The 13,320-nt window shown below is 42.7% G+C and overlaps 1 protein-coding gene across 4 annotated transcripts in view; it reads left to right on the top strand.

The window, feature by feature from the left end:
• Positions 1-482: 482 nt before the first annotated feature.
• CNOT6 (CCR4-NOT transcription complex subunit 6) overlaps positions 483-13,320 on the top strand; it is a 31,792-nt gene continuing 18,954 nt past the window's right edge. For 2 of the 4 annotated variants that reach the window (XM_065644145.1, XM_065644144.1), the window contains exon 1: positions 483-673. The gene's annotated coding sequence lies outside the window, so the exon portion shown is untranslated. The remainder of the gene's footprint in view (positions 674-13,320) is intronic. The other 2 variants (XM_065644147.1, XM_065644146.1) reach the window with 2 other exon arrangements.

Below are 13,320 nucleotides of genomic sequence, written 5' to 3'. Positions count from 1 at the left end.
GTGGAAGAGATCCCGCTTCCCACGCAGCGCCCAGTGCACCGTCCACGTTTCACCTGAGCGCATCCACCGCAAGTTTGAGTGCCTGACTTTTGCAGGAGAATTTAAAGTTCTTTTTCAAATAAGTGTCTATTTTAATTAGGCTTCCTGGACTCCTGCTAGAGACCGTTTCCCTGCGATATTCCATTTCACCGGTTCTGTGTTTTACCATACAGCTGACACGCTACTTCCACCCGCTTTTCTGCCTCCCCCGCGCCCCCCTATTCCAAAACACCCCTCGATCGCCTTTTATCACCCCACGTCCCCTCCACCCCTTCCCCGCAGCCCCCCGGCCGCTCTGCCCCCCCACGGCCGGGTACCCCCGAGCTCGGCCCGGCCTCCTGCCCCCCCCGCCCTGCGTTCCCCTCCGCGACCGCGGAGCGTGCGCGGCCTGGACAGGCGGGGCGGAGGGAGAGGAGGAGGAGGAGGAGGAGGAGGAGGAGGAGGAGGAGGAGGAGGGCCGGCCCGCCCGCAGCCGCCGCCGCCAGCGCCGCCATGATGCTTGTTTGCTTTCAATGAGTGTGAGGAGGAGGAGGAGGGGGGGAGCTGCTCTCCCGTCCGGCCCGCGGCAGGAAACAAAGAGCCAGGCAGGCGGCGGAGCGAGGGCGGCGGGGGGACGGGGATGCTGCAGCCACAGGTAGGGGCGCCCCGGCCGCGGGGGGCAGCGGCGGTGGCTCGCCTGGAGGGGGGGCTGTGGCTCCGGGGGGGCCGTCCTTGGAGGGAGAGGGGTGCTGGGGGGGAGGGGAGCGGCGTCGTTACGGCGAAGGGGGAGAGACTCCTTCAGAGTTTGGCGGGGGGGGCGCCCCCCGCGCGGTTCGTTTTGGGGGCGTCATGCGGGGCGAGGCCCCTCTGGGCGGGGGGGGGGCGGGGGCGGCGCTGGAGGAAGCGCTGGGCCCCGGGCGGTTGTTGCTGCGGGGCCGCCCAGGGGAGGCCCCGCGCTCCGGGGAAGCGGGTGGGAAATGCCCGGGAGCGGAGCGGGGAGCGGCGGGGACAGGGGGCTCGGCCGCCGGGAGCTTGCCCGGCCGCGCACCCCGGGCCGGAGGCCGGTAAACACCCACCCGGCGTGCGGGAGGGAGCCGGGCCGGGCGGCGCCTCGCAGGGAGCCCGGCTTGATTTGCATCGGGAAGGCAATTAAGAGGAATTAGTATAATGGCATCTGCAAGATGTACGGCTTGGTTTGTTGGGTTTTTTTAGGGGTTTTTTTTGGTTTTTCTGTGTTTTTTAATTTTTTTTTTTCCTCACTGTGCAATCGAGTTTAAAATAATTAAACAAAGGCAGAGGGAAATGACATCAATCTGATAATTGCCCGTCCGCCCTCGGCGCACGGCTTCCCCGTCTCTCTGCCTCCCCGGAGGCTGATCCGCCACCCCGAGGGCCGGCAGCGCTGCCTGTCAGCCAGGCGCCTCTCCTGCTCCGGAAGGAGCTGCTGCCAGCCGCCCGCCCCGCCGGCAGCGGGAGCCGAGGCCTCGCTGGCGCCGGGGCCCGGAGCGGCCCTTGCTCGTTCCGGCGGAGGGAAACGGCGAGGCAGGCGTGGGCTGTGATTGGCAGCGCCGGCGGCCAATGGGGGAGCGCGGGAGGCGGGCCGGGCGCTGGCACGTGAGGCGGCGGGGCAGGCGCATGCAGCGATAAACAGAGGGGAATTGGGGCGGGGGGCTCGGCGCGTCCTGGCGTCCGAGCGGCAGTTACCTTCCCCTGAGCTAATTGCGGGGCGGGGGGGGGCTTTTAATTGCGTTTGTTCGACGCTGGGACAGGTGTACAGGACTGAGCACCTGGACGGGGCGCAGAACTCCTTTATCGGGGTGTGGAGGTCGCAGCTCCTGCGCTCCCTGAGCTGCCGTCGCGTGCGGCCTTGCTCGTTTAGATATTTGTAGAGAATTTTAAGCCGGGGATCAGACAAAGCTTTGGAAAAGTATGTATCTATGCACCTGTCTCTGTCTTGATATGCGTGTATGTTGCGAACACATATTTTATCATCAGTTTTTCCACAAACATTAAAAATTCTTGTGAACCCTACTTTGTGTAATATAAAAAATACATTCAGAACAAATGCAGTAAAAAAGAGGGGGTTTTTCTTTTATTTATGGAGTTTTTTTAATATAGATATTTGTATTTCCATAAATGCATAGAAAATTGTATTACAGAAAATACAAATTCACAGACAGGTATTTGCTTTGTAACTAGAGCTGCAGATCGTCGGGGTTTTCATTTGATTTCTGGGGCTTGTTTTCTTAATCTAGATTTTATCACAATGGGTAACTAATCAAAAATCCAAGGGATTAAGAAATACCTGTGGTATTTGTCTGGATTAAATACAAAGATACGCAAGTGTTGACTGGTAATTGTATTGTATCTCGCATATTTTTTTTTTCATTCTAGAGCAGGTCTCGTAATTGGGAATTTATCAGCATTTCCAGTGGGGTAGTTTTACAGGATTATCCGCCCTCTGTTCTTCCTGCTGGTTCATCTGGACTCTGGAGTTTTGCTGCTAGCAATGAAGCCTTCCGTGGGGGTTTATTCATGCTATTACTGAAATGGAGCCCTTTGCGTTTGGATTAACTCTGTTCAATTTTCACCTGAATCACTTGGATCAGTCCATTTATGAAAAGGATACTACATGCATCTCTTTTCTGTTTGCGTTTTGAAGCTGAACTCTGAATACGGTCTTGATGTGTTCAGGCTCTTTGCTTGAATTTTAGAGGAAGAACTGAAATATAAAGATAGATGAAACTGTAATACTGCATGGGCAAGTAAATACTTTCAACATTTTACATATGACTTGAAAACGTGTTACAAAGGGTCACAAATTGAATGAGTTAAGGTAAAAATCATTGAGATCAGGCTGTACTAGATATTAGGAAGACATCCTTCTAAGCAAGTGCAATATTTATGATGGAAACTACTGTCTTTAAAATGGGGTCAAATGCTCCCAAGTTTGAGCAAACTAAAAATTATTTCCCAGGTGATGAACAAAAGCATCTGTTTTTTTTTAAAAAAAAACCATGGCAGTGTAAGTAAAAATGGTCCTGTTAATCGATCACCAAAAAGCTAAGTAGTTTTGCTTGTAGTGCAGTGTATCTTATTATTTGCATTATCACCATGGCCAAGAGGCTGGGTGGTGAACCACAATTCCTCCTTCCACTTGAGCACCACATGCTACAACAGGCAGTCTCTGCTGCAGAGGCCCTGGCTCTGTTTGCTAACAGAATATTGGCGTTTAGAATTACTCGCTGGTTTTGTCGTGTAGTTTTGGCCGTACACATGTATACGTGCAGGTTGTAACATCACATTCCAGGCCCAAATGGGGCTGCATTAACTGGAGATCGTGGACAGACCGTATCTTTGTGAATGCAGATGCCTTTCAGTCTTCAGGACTGAAAGAATATACAAGAACTGTCACTTATTTGCATAGTGGATTTTTTTTTTTCCTAGGAGAAATGTGTAGTACTCAAAGCTTACAATTGCATACAATGAGCTTGAAAAAGGACCACTGACCTTAAAACCCCACAAGAATATTCCCAACAGACTTGTAGATTTTAGTCCTAGTTGCATGTAACAGGTTGACCCCTTTCCCTGTTGCATACAATATATCTGTTGTTTATTTTTCCATCTGTATATTGAGATTTTGCACTGCTTTCAGTGTCAAAATACTTCACTGACGTTACTGAACCCGGTCTAAATTTAGATTTCTTCATGGTGTAATTTTGAAAGCTTTACACATAAATTGCTCAAACTGAGTCACTGCAGGGTTTCGTCTGTTTTGTATTCCTCTTCGGTGTTGGTGCTTCATACTTGGATTATTGTACAATATCCTGCAAGATTATTAGCATTGTATTAAGAGACATAAGTTATGCTCCTACATTGAAATTGGGTTGTACAAGTCCACCCAACAGGGAAGCTTGGCATAAGTTTGGGGACTGCACTCAGAATTTCTGCAGTTGAAGTCCTAAAGAGTTTACGAATGCTTCTGCAGGTCCCATAGAAAAAGCTGTTTAAATGCTTAACATGTACTTTTGAGCAACTAATTACACTTCCAGGATGGTGCTTATTTAAAAAAAAAATTGGCAACAGCTCCATTTTCTCTTTTGTAAAACTGCAACCTTAATCCTTTTGTTAATGCCTCAGAGGGCTTTTTTTAAATGAAGGAATCAAGGAGGGGCTAGGATCAGAAAAGATATACATAGGTGTTTACTTTAGAACTAAAATGCTTGCTGTTAGTATTCCAATTTATGCTAGAATGCAGCATTGCAGGAAGAGGGTTGTTTGCTGGGTTTTGTGAATTTGATTTTGTTTGTGTGTTTTGGGGGGTTTTTTTGTTTGTTTTTTTTGTTGTTTTTGTTTTAGTGGGGGAGGAGGTGTGTGTTTTTGTGATTTTTTTTTTGTCTGTGTTTTTTTTTTCTGGGATAGCTGTTGGGTATGTTGTGAAAGCTGCCATCTAGATGATGTGATCACAGCCTGGATATTGTGATGGCTCTTTTGTGTGTCTTCATTCATGTTCCTGACGTGCAACCTCTATTTTGCAAGTCAAGCAGCATCCTACCTTAAGCCTCTCCTAAAGATGTTGTACCATTTTATAATATCAGTATCTCCAAGGCCTCCTTCAGCTATTTGAGCTTCCCCCATTTCCTTAGCAAGGCAGCAGTTTGTCTGAAGACTCGGGGGTTTCTAGAACATAGTTCACATCACTAGGGTAACCATCTTGCCATAGTTAGGAGACCATGAAGTACACCATAATTTAGTATACTGCGTATTACAAATAATCTCTGCAGCTTTACTGCTTGAGCTATTTTGGAGTCTATTGATGAGTGAGGTGTGGATCCTGCAAGTTGATCTGACTTAAATGGTGTTCCACAGAAGTGTCTCTCTCTATAGATCTCTCTATAGATCAGGAAAAAGAACTTAAGCACTGGGTGTGCTTCACAGACAGATCCTTTCATGTGCGTTTTGGAACAAAAACAACACATTGCACCAACACCTACAAAGACAGGAAGGCTTGAAACTAAACTAAAACACAGCTAGGTTTGAGCGTGCACGGTCTGATCTGTATCACCTGTCAGCACAAGGAGACAGCCTTGTAACGGCTAGATAATTAAAAGTGTTAAGATATTTTATGCAAAAGGCTGACCGTTAACGCTTTTAGATATTCTTTTAAAGAAGTTGTAACCGTTGTGCACCCAGCAGCACAGGGTCCTATGGCCTCAGATGGAGTTTTCAGTGCCACCTTAATCCCAATTCATCTGTAAATAGACGAGTGCCTACAGGGACCAGCGTTTTTTAGCAACAAGTGATCTGTGTGAAGAGTAACTAGAACTGGGAAGGAATCCTCGCTTTGCTGAGGGATGATGTGAAAGATCCACCTCTGGAGGCTTGAGAACCGATTTTACAATAGTTGTTTATGGTATAGGTGTTTTCTGTGCCTACACCACCCTACAATCAACCTACATCACCCCGGGGTTTCTTCTGGTGTCGTGTGTCAGGACCTTTCTCCGGTGGCAGAACTTGGAAAGCTGCTGCATTGGTTGTTCATTAACTCTACATAATCTACGTCAGTACAACCATCATTGGAGTAATACTGAAAACCAACCAGTGACGTGGCTGGAGTGGCAATACTTTTTTTAAAAAAACAACAACAACCTCCACGTTCTTACATGGGTTGGTTGTTGGCTTTCAGCGTTGTCTCACAAACAGCTGCACCAGCACAACGGAAGAGAGCGATGATGTGGGACATGGGGACGGGAAAGAAAGCTCAAGGTGGCTTTGCTGCACAAGAGCATGGTTGTGGAGCAACTTTCTCAGACTCGTTGTTGAATTTGAAGTAAAACCAATCTATTCATAGTCTGGTTGCTTTTATGAGGCTGTAGCTAGATGGGTAGAGCATGAACTGTGTGAATGAGTTCTGTAATATCTTGAACTTAGTTTAACAACTCTAATATTAACAAGCATTTAAATATCTAGGAATTGTTTTTTAAGAAGGCAAAGATTTTTGGATCTGGATACTGACATCTCTTGTCAAGCTCTTTTTCATATCTATAGCAGGAATGCTGAAAATGAGCTCATGTCCAAACTTCGTTTAAAATAGCTAGGTTGTCTCTTATTCCTAAGTTCTGTTGCAAGGCTAAGAAAAAGAATAATGTTTTGTGCAATGACTTCATGTTTTTACCCACAGAATAACAGAAATGTAATTTTTCTGCAGATGCATAAAGGAAAATGTGGTAAGGAACGTTGTGGTATTCGTGCCAGTACTTAGAATAGTTTACCGAGTTGGACAAAGATAAGAAATAGTGCAATAGTTACTCTAAACAAGAATTAATATTCCATGTATCATGAAGAGTCATAATTAATTGTCAAATATGATTGTCTGGACACAACCACTGGAGTAAGAGTTGGTATTGGATTAACGTTTTGGAGTGGAAGACCATTCTCGTTAGCTTTCTGGAGATGTTTGTGGGTGAAACCTTTAAGCCTTGGTCTTACTGTGTATTTGCATTTTCAAAACTTGAAGCTAAGTGTTTTAAGACAGAACTCTTTTAAAGTTGATCTTTTAGGTTTCACCTTATTTGTACAATGTATAATTATGTAATGCAAGTAAATTATCAAAGTAACTAGTGAACCTGCCTGATCTTTTAATGTATTGGCATTTCAGAATACACTAAAATAGAAAATGCAAAAAAATGTCGTCTAGTACTCATTAAGTAGCCAAAGTGTTTCTAGGGATACCAGTTAAAGGTCAGCCTTGGCTTTGCAATTTGGTTTTGCATTAATGTTTGTTTTGTATACAGTGGCCTTTTACTAGAGGCATAATTACATACAATTGCTGATAATTAAGAACTATTCTAATCATCTGGACTATGTCTATGCTACACTGAGAACATTTGGATATAGTATTTCTAATCATTAGATGTTGTGCAGGGTAAGAGGTGTGAATTTGAGTTCTTCATGAGTTAAAGTGTTATCTTGTAGACCTGTCTAGAAGATGGAGCAGTGAAGGATCTCTGTGCTGAAATGTGCCTTTTGCACTCTGAGCATTTCAAAGCGTTCTTTTGAACTCAAACTGGTCTTATAGCAACTGAATATAGAAGTTAAACAAACAAAGAACAATCAACCAACCAAGCAAAACCAAAAAAACTTGAACAGCCTTTTTTAAATAAAATGCCAAGAGTGTTTGTGCCAGTCAACAAATAGATGTTTACACAACAGACTTGATATTTACCTAAAAGTAGCATACTAGTAGAGAAAAAAAAAAATCTACGTTTTCTTGCAACACTGATGTTTTCTTTGTGTATATTTCAATAGTGCAATCTTGTTCACTCCTACAAAGTTAAATGTAGGGTTGCATTTTGATAGATAGGCAAGTCCTCAAATTTCTGTTTATTCAGCATCAAAATATTTGTAATGTTCTTACATGCTTTAGTATGGATTTGTCTAATTTGAGGAAGCTTTAGTTCTTTCATTTTTTTTTTTTTTCTTTTAGGTGATGGCTTACATCTGCATTTCTGAACTTGGGTTTATCTACTTGCACACTTGTGTATTGTAGCAAAATATAATCAGAAGCTATATTTCGTAGCAGGATGCAAGTTTTCTTCCATGTTATGGTGTATACCTGCTAGTAGTTGGGAAATCCCAAACTGTAGGTGTGTGTTAAAATCTATTTTTAAAAAAAAATTCAATTTAGTATGTTTTGAATAAGACATTGATAGAAATAGACTGAGTGGAAATTTAGAAGATTTTGTAGGAACAGTGTCAGGCATACCCAAAAAACATTTAATTCTCTAGTTGAAGTTGTATGCCTTGGGGAGGGTGGTCCCAAATAATTTTAAATAAGAGTTTAGCTGAAGTACGTTAAATTTACTTCACATGACACTTGAGGTTTAGCTGGGATGTGTTGGATACTTGCTTGCTCCCGTTCCTCATTGTGGTTTCCTGCCTATGAATATTTTTTCTGTCGTTTTTTGCTGTTAAGATCACTATCTAGTTTGTTGTCCACGCATAGTGTAGACTGGGGATAAATAGAGTCGATGACTCAGCTCATGAATCCAAGTGTGTAAATTCTGTAGGGACTGACCATTATTATAAACCTGTTGAAGCTTCTGTTTTCAGGTGTGCACCTTGTCATCCTGGCCAGGGTCTTTCTGCAGAGTTGTTGCCTTGTTTGCTTATACTTCAGGCTGAAAGGTAATTAAGTTCCCACAGAAATTCCTAATTTGCTGAGTAAGGTGTCACCAGTGACAGGAAGGTGAAACCAGTAAGCTTGATTCATTTGGAAAAGCACTTGTATAAAAAAACGAGTAGTGGTCTTTGAGTGGGAATGAGCAAATCTTCAATTTTTCAGTAAAAACTGGAATACAACACTATGAAATTACCTTAGAGTTTTGGTTTGGTTTTTTTTTTCCAAAGCACGGTAGTTATTTTTTAGATCTACTTCTTTTGAAGGGAGTCGCTCTTTGGGGTTTAAAGCAGTAATTTCTGTTCATTCTAATGAAGCTCAGCACTAGAGATTAACCCTTTAAATACAGGTTAACATTTCTGATTAGCCTATGCATTGCTAGAACAACTGCAACTTTACGTTATCTAAAAAGCAGTGTACTTTGCCTTCAGGTAGGATTTCAGACTTTGTTCAGTGTTACTATTTAACTGATGCATGGCTGAGGGTAGTTGGAAACCAGATTTTCCTTCTGCTGTGTGAGAAGATTTTGGGTAGGTGTGGCCAGAAGGACAATTATGTCATTGTTCTGATTTCAGTCCCATAAAGAGCTGTGCTGCAAATCCACACATACATTACACATACAGGAATAATAATAATACAGGAAGCTAGGCTCCCTCAATTTTTTTTTTTTTTCCTCTTCCACCTTAGCTTTTGGGCAGTTTAATTCTCTTAAACCAGCTCCTTTTGTTATCAAACAAAAGTCAGTGTTGATGCAAGAGCCAAATGAAAATACACAGTCTTGGGGAGAAACTGCAGCAGGACCAGATTAGTTCTGCTTCATGCGTTGTAAAACCTCAGCACAAGCGGCTGGAGATGGGGTTGAGGAGGTTCCTAAATTAGCTTTGTATTCAAGACGTATCAGTCCGTTTAAGAAACACTTATATTTATGGGGAAAGTCATTGGAAACCATTTTCAAATGAAACTTTGGATTGCATGGAAGAGAGTTTGAAGGCTAAAGGCGTAAGGTTACAAATGAGTGGTCTGGGACGAGCTTCCAGTATTAGGATTTGGAGAAAGAAAAGTCTCCCATATGTGCTATCACTTTATTACGAGGTCTTTGAGCAACTTAATAGTTTAATAGGAAGAACTGTAGATTGCGTTCTATCCTGCTATTTTTCTGCAGTGCAAAAGTCATTCGTTTGGTAAGCAATACTGTACTGTATCGAGAAATGGAAAATTACTTAAATTATCTTGTTACTTCTAATTTTGTTGGGTGTAGATTTATATAGCTTATTCACTGTTTTTAATTAAAGTAGCAGGAAGTTTGAGTAATTCTGCACTTGACCAGGTGTGGTGCTGCTTTGTTTACTTCTCCTGGCTGCCTTCTGATCTACATCCGCTTATTAAAGATAAGTAAATGAAATAAAGGATGGGGCGGAGTCAAAAGAAGTCATCAACATGTGTCAAGAAGCTTCAGAAGCAGAGTTGTAATGCTTCAGCATAGGGATCTTGAGGTATTTCTAGAGTTACTCACATTTATTAATGGGATTTGTAGACATTGCTTAGTAAGTATTGAAATAGTTATTTCAGGATAGTTGATTAGATCAAATAAAGTTGTATCTGAGCATTAACCATCCTGCTCTCTCTTGTTCCTTGTTTTCTGTGAAGTTTTAGAATTCAAGTTTTCTTTGCCTAATTTAAATTTCGATACGGAAGAAGCTAATGGTTTTTTGGAGAGTTTTTGTAGCAATCCTGAAATCTACATTTATAGTAAAGCTAATACTATAAAGAATTGATGGTACTTGGCCTGCAGGAGTTGTCTAATACATTTAGTTTTGAAATAGAGTTAGTTTATCTGTGGTATTATAGAAAGCATTTCAGGAAATGAAGAACTGCCGTAGTATTTTCTGTTGGTCTGGGGTTTTTTTGTTGTTGGTTTGTTGGGTTTTTTTGTTTTCCTTTTTTTTTAAAAAAACCCAAACACCTTACTGCTTACTCTGAAAAATACCTGCTCACGTACCTATTTTGATTAAATACTTTTCGACACCTTTTTGCAATTTCATAAAAATGGCAGAAGGGAAGGACAGGAAAAAAAGTCACCGTCTTTCCTGCCTTGTCATTCGATGCAGTTCCCCCGGACTATCAAATCTCCGTTTTAGAGGCATTATTTATTGGCAGTTTATGTGGTCATCTGGAGCATTAACTATTCCATAGTCCACCTGCTGCCTTACACATGCCTATAGCCTGGGAGACTTAACATTTCCAAAGTCTTGTTGGACACCACTCTGACCTCCCTGCGTTCTTCCCCAGCCAGCAGCGTCTCTGAAAGGCTTGGCCTTGTTTTCCAGGCCACCAGCTCCTCCTGGCCCGACCCGCGCTGGCGCCGGCGCTGCAGCGGTGAGAGCTCCTCGGGGCACCCGCTTGCAGGGCTGCTGGTGGTCTCGCCATCTCTTGTCCGGGACAGTTCTCTGAAACAACACCAAGCCTGGGTGTTCATCACTCGTAGTTTTACTGGAGAGACAGGCAGCCATCAGCACAGGTGCACCTCAACCCGTGAGTGTTCGGCTTTGTCTCAGGGTGGTCTGGTCCTGAGTGAAGGCAGAGCCGGTGCTCCGTCATCTACCAGCTGCATTAGCCAACTTTGTCAGCTCTTCTTCTAACAGGTTGCCCTCTCTTGGCTTTACAACCTTCAGGTTTTTTCTTCTTTCTGATCTTCATCACCCTCCCCCTGCACCTTTCCCTGATGGGCAGTGTCTCCGCTGCTCTCCCTTGCCCTGTCCTATTCTTTTCTCTCTGTACTGTCTGTGCAAGCAAGGACTTAAAACTGTGTCTATTCAGAAGACTCGAGATCTAATTCTCTACATCAGACCGTTTGCCCCATTGATGACATGAGCTTGGTTTAGCTCAGTTTCTTTGGGGTAAGGAGTGTTAATTCTGTGTTGGAACTAAGTGACCTGGGGTGGGAATGGTCAGCCACACTCCTTGAACTCTCAGTCTCTTTTTACAACTATTTAAATAATAGTTTTAATAACCTGGTACAAGATAGTAAACAATGTAATTTGCATTCAAATATATTTAAATGTCCTCTTCATTAAATTTATATAGTCTGGGGTATGTTCTGGGCATCCATGTCATATCTTTGTTTATAAAGATTTTCTTCTTTACGAACTAACTTGCATGTGATAGCAGCCTAATACTCGGTGGTGCTTTCCACCATCTGCGTTGTTGCAACTGGAAACTACAGGTGGTGTACGCTTTTTTCCAAATGATCACTATGGTAGTTTAAAGCTGCTGTTATCAATGGCTTTAAGGTTGTTCAACACTATTTTATGGCTCTTAATTAAAATTGCTTTGGTCTGACAAAACTGTATCACTTAATCTGAGGGTTGCCTCAGCTTTGACGGTGAACTGTCGCAGCACAGCAGGTTCTAAATTTGGATTTGGGAAGGTGGAGAAAGAAGGAGAGACAATGATTTGCGAGAGAGACTGGTTTTTCTTGAACTGCTCCGTGCTGTGAAACGCTGAAATGCAATTCAAGGTATTGCACTTGTGGTTTGATGTCCTGTGAAATATAACCCAAATTTAGCCTTGCTGTCAGATCCTGAGAAATCTCGAGCTCCATGTGATGGATAATGATGCTTTAACCCTTGGTGTGACAAGATCCTTGGTGTTCTGGGGTGGCTGATGTCAGTGATGCTGTTGGTCATCAGCAGCTGCTTCAGCCAGGAGACTCTTAAGTATTTGCTGCTTTTTTGCTCCTGGAAATCCTAAACAACAGGGAATCATCCCTGTGAAATGCAGCAGTGAGACAGGGAAAACCATCGAGAACAGGAGCTTTACTGAGAGGGAGGATAGTATCGTGGATGGACCAGGAGTGCAAGGTCACCAAGGTCCAGTGTTAAAACCTCGAATTCTTAAATCTCTAACTGTTTTAGCACACATTAACAAAACCCACTGGAAAAGTGTGTCATCCTGTCCTGGTAGCAGGGAGCGATACTCTGCTGGTACCAGCAAGGCTGTTAATTAGTGCATGTGATGGAGTGTGCTCTGGGGATCCTTCGTTTCTGTACTGAATGAGATTTCTCTCTCCAGTATATCTGCCTCATTTCTTGAAAAATTGGAACATATTTATTAATTCAGGGAGCTACAGGAAGAGAAAGCATCAAATGACTGACAAAGGTAAATGTTTCCTGACAAACTGGAGCATTCCTGTGTGGCATCAGTCTTTGTGAATGATATATATTTCTATATAGCAATTTCAGAAGAGATGCTCTATACATTATTTCGCTAATAATTATTGCACTAGTTGCATAGTTATTGCAGGGAGAATTTTTGCCTTCACCTTTCTGGTGGTTATAATCTAGTCTTATCTCCTTTAATTAGTTTAGTTTGAAGAAGAAAGTGTTACACTTGGTGGCTCCCATACCCTGGGTACTCAAGTGCCTTCATTCATTAAGGAGCCCCACCCAGCTGCTATTTATAATCTCATCCTTTTACCCACAATTCACTTTTTAAAGGGGAATTTCTTTTCACTGCAGAAATCTGTTTTTGACCAGTAGTGGGAGTGGGAAAGGGAAGGAGGAGTGTGAATTAGTGAAAGAGCTGTTGTGTTAAAGTAAGCGTGTGCTGCCTAAAAGCTTTATTTTAATTAAAATGCATAATTAGCTGAAAGTTTGGGGAGGGGTTTGGTTGGTTGGTTGGGTTTTTTTAACATGCAGAGCAAACATTTTCCAGTAAATTCAATAAACAGATAAGTCTGGCTGGTAGTCTAATTTACTAACAGTTATTCCCTGTTTATTCTCTCTATAATTACAACACTTTTCTGATGTATTTGCTTTGTCTAAGGATGTGAAAAAAATAGAAAGCCTTGAAAGATTTGGTAGGTAGGTGTGCTCATAATTTTGGCCAGGATAGCTGCTGCTTCTTTGTTGAGTGTTTTTTGGGTAGTATTATAATATTGAAGTAATGTATTTTGATTAACAACTGCATAATATTGCTCGTAGTGTATTTGTACATGTGATTTGAGCAAGCATTGTTTAATTTCTGTGTTTCATAAAGGTAATTTTATAGCTTGTTGCTTATGCCTTTCAGTATGTCCTTTGGATGTGGTGTCTTAAGATGGTAAAATCTTCGCTGCAAAAGCT

The sequence above is a fragment of the Caloenas nicobarica genome, chromosome 13 (assembly GCF_036013445.1).
Source record: "Caloenas nicobarica isolate bCalNic1 chromosome 13, bCalNic1.hap1, whole genome shotgun sequence".
Taxonomy (NCBI): Eukaryota; Metazoa; Chordata; class Aves; order Columbiformes; family Columbidae; genus Caloenas; species Caloenas nicobarica.
Note: the sequence above shows the minus strand (reverse complement) of the source record. Positions and strands in the feature narration are given on the sequence as shown.